Below are 4119 nucleotides of genomic sequence, written 5' to 3'. Positions count from 1 at the left end.
TTTGTTCTAGTTGACACCACCATCATCAGTGAGAGAGAGTTCTGGTTGTCCCACATTCTTACCAACAGTTGATATTGTCAGCTTTTTTTCATTTTATCCATTTTGCTGTGTGTAATTATAACTTATTGTGGTTTTAATTTACATTTTCCTGCTGGTTAATGAAGTCAAACATCTTTTCATGTGTTTATTGATCATTTCAGTATCCTCTGTTGAAGTCTTATGTCCATTTTTCTATTGGTTGTCTTTTGCTTGTCTTATTCTTCATATATTCTGGATGAGTCCTTTGTGAATATTTTCTCTCTGTGGTTTGCGTCTTTTTTTTTTTTTTTTGAGACAGAGTCTTGCTCAGGCTGGAGTGCAGTGGGGCGATCTTGGCTCACGGCAACCTCCATCTCCTAGGTTCAAGCGATTCTCATGCTTCAGCTTCCTGAGTAGCTGGGATTACAGGCATGCACCATGTCTGACTAAATTTTTGTATTTTTAGTAGAGACGGGGTTTTGCTATGTTGGCCAGGCTGCTCTTGAACTCCTGGCCTCAAGTTATCCACCCACCTCGGCCTCCCAAAGTGTTGGGATTACAGGTGTGAGCCACCGCACCCAGCCTCTAAAAGCATTCAAAATTTTTTTGATGTGGAGTGTAATGTAAGAAACTAAAATATTTTTTGCCTAAAATGCCTGTCAGTTACCTTAATTAATTAGTAATAATCTTACTATCCCCCTTTACTTATTTATGCTTGTTTTGTTAAATGTTATTTTTTGGTTTTTGGTCCCAATTCCAAATTCCCAGAAGGGAGAATCTGATTTGCCCACCTGTGTTCAGGTGTGTAATCATGGTTCAATCAGCTGTGGCCAAGGAAGAGGGTTGGGGCCCCACTTTTGTGCGTGAGGAAGTACAATTAAGGTGATCATCATGAGCAAAGAAGACACCCCAAAGAGGTGGTGATCAGTTCCTCTTGGAAGCAGTAAACAGGGAGTTTTCATCCCACCTGGGTGCTAGCCAGAGACTGAAAGTAGTGGCGTACTGGTGAGTAGAATTACCTCCCCCTTACTTAGGAGAATGAGGCCACTTCCTGCCCCTGGGCGATTTTCAAATATCTGCTAGAGTTGATAAGTAGGAGTTGATGTTGCCCTGCAGGAACTCTAGTCTTTCAGCATGCATTCATTCATCCAATATTTGCTGAGCATCTACTGCATACCAGACACTCTGCTTAGTCCTTGAAGTGCAGCTCTGAAGGAGTTACTATTTTTTCAGTGTTTGTAAATGCTACTGTATACATAAAATACTGACCAATATTATATAAAATGTCATGCAGCCATTCAAAAAGGGAGATGAACATATAAAAATGTGGCCCAAACTTTCTTCTGCAGCCTGGAATATTAGTCAGCTATATCTCACCTACATTGAAGATTTTTTAATGTGCTGGATTGTGCTAAATCGATTTGGTTAAACTGGAAAGTACACTTTCAGAACGCACTACCAACAAGGCTCTGAGTTAGAGTTGGCCAAAAGAGGACCTGGGGTGAGATTTGGAAGGCAGAGTGGGAGTGTCAGCCAGTGCTCTGTGGAAATCTTCTAGTCAGATGCTATGACAGACAGAGGTGCCCGGCAGATAGGTTTCACCTAGTCTCCCACTCATTTGTGACTCCTCTCAGATTATCCCACAGTTCCTTGCAGACTTTCACTTTCCCAGCTCCTTCAGGCTTTGGATAAATCTCATTCCTGTAATAAAGCCCTTATTCCCATAATACCCATAGTGGCTCTGCTCCCCTGAATGAACTGTACTGATACACCTAATCATAAAGGGAGACATATCAAAAGGTGGTTAAGAGTATGGGCTCTGGATTCCTGTGACCTGGGGGTGAGGATTAAGAGAGAGAATCCACTTGCCACACCTGCCACACAGTTACCACCCAATAGACATTATATAACACATAATAAGTAATGACTGCCTTTGTGGGCCCTCAGTGCCTGGGACATTGTTTCTCTCCCTCTTTCTCTGATGGGGTCTTACTTGTTAGAGGCTGGCTTGAATTGAGTTCCAGTGATCCTCCCACCCCAGCCTCCCAAGTAGCTGGGATTACTGGAGTGAACCATCACACCTGACTTTTGTCGATCTTTAATAGACTTCCAGTTGGATTTCCACTTTCCTCAAGCCACTGTCCCTCTCTCTATCAGTGGATAACTCCACATCCACTGAAGAATCTAGCACAGCATTTTTAAAACTTGAAGTGGAGTAAGACTGGAGTAGGGGTGGAAGCATGGGGAAGGGAGGTTGGATGGGTGCCGGGGGTTGGTGGGAATGGTCTGGGCAGCCTGCCCTTCTCCACGTGGAGGTCCGGATGTCCCTCCATCGTGCAGTGTCAGTGCCCTACATCTCCTCAGATCGCTCCTACCTCCTCCTGTGCTTTCTCTTCCAGCAGCCAGAGCCTGCAGCTCTTCTTTGGAGGAGGCTTTTGCTGATACAGATGGAAAGCCTAGGGTTTCAGTCCTCCCAGGGAGCACCCTCACCAATCACTGGCAGGTGGGACTGTGAAAGCCTGGCTCCCTGGCCTCCACCAGGCTAGCCTTAGACTCCAGAGCTCCCAGTGGGCGGGGCCAGGCTGAAGCTGCCCTCTCCAGAACTTTATCTGCAATTGCCCTCTTGCCAGGTTTCCTCCCCTTTCCTCTTCTGCACACCGCCCCCCACCCGACTCTGCTTACCAGCTCTCCTCAGAGCACTTCTTTAATAAGTCATTTGCAAGGAATCCTCATTTCCGGGTCTGCTTCTGGGAAACTTGTCCTCACACAGAAATCCCCTAAGTGCTTATGAAAGCCGCTCCTCCATCCTACCCCACCCCCAGAGATCGAATGCTGGGAGGGTGAAAGGAATGTCTGACATTGAGGTCTCTGCGCTTAACCGCTGGACTCCACTGTCTCCAAATGGGTGTGTCTGGGAAGCTTCATGGACCAGATGGGATCTGATAGGGGCACGAAGGCTGGGACTTTGCTAGGTGGGGAGGTGAAAGGTGCATCAGCCCAATGTGAGGATCTTGTTCTAAGGTGAACTAGCTGGGTGACCTAGTAACCAGTAACCTAACTATAAAATGGGAAATGACACTAATACCTGCCCCATAAGGTTGTGGTGAGGATTAATTGAGGAAATCCATGCAAAAATTTTAACCTGGCCTATTGAAATCACTAAATAAATGTTAGCTATTATTATCAACCCTTATTTTATCATAGTACTTTTAGGCGCTTTTGTTTCACTTTGTGTCACTGTCTTGTATGCATGTGTCTATCTCTGCCTGTATGCAGTGAGACCCTAATGGGCAGGAATCATCTTCGTTGGAAATATAAATCCTTTGCCACCTTACCTGGCAATTCCAGATGCCAAAAATTCAGCAAATACTTGTAAAATTAAACAAAATTGACCTAGAGCAGTGGGTAGGGAGGAAATTAATAAGGAGGGGAGGAGGAGGAGGAGGAACGTGAGGGGGAAGGAGAGAAAATGTCCTTCCTAAGGATGCTACTCCTTTCTTAATTAATTTTGGGGCAAAATACAACCTGGCTGGGCATGGTGGCTCACACCTGTAATCCCAGCATTTTGGGAGGCCGAGGTGGGCAGATCACCTGAGGTTAAGAGTTCAAGACCAGACTGGCCAACATGGTGAAACCCCCATCTCTACTAAAAATACAAAAATTAGCCAGGCGTGGTAGTGCATGTCTATAATCCCAGCTACTCAGGAGGCTGAGGCAGGAGAATTGCTTGAACCCAGGAGGCAGAGGTTGCAGTGAGCCAAGATCGTACCACTATACCGGTCTGGGCAACAGAGTTAGACTCTGTCTCAAAAAAAAAAAAAAAAATACAGCCTAATCCTCAATAACAACCTCATAGAGATCTTAAGCCCACAGTGACCCTTCTTCACATGAGTGACAGTAACATTGTGTGTGAACTCCTCATGTCACATCCCATAAGCCTCTGTCATGACTCTGTGTTCATGTTCCCTAGTGAACTGCCCTGGAGTACAAGGACTTATATCACTGAAAGCCTGTGTTTCTACCCCCATCCCAAGAGTCATCTAGCCTCATTCTTAGTTATATTCAAGGAAAACAAGATGACATAGTAGAAGGAGCACTAGC

Source organism: Piliocolobus tephrosceles, chromosome 15, assembly GCF_002776525.5.
Source record: "Piliocolobus tephrosceles isolate RC106 chromosome 15, ASM277652v3, whole genome shotgun sequence".
NCBI classification, from domain to species: Eukaryota; Metazoa; Chordata; class Mammalia; order Primates; family Cercopithecidae; genus Piliocolobus; species Piliocolobus tephrosceles.
Note: the sequence above shows the minus strand (reverse complement) of the source record.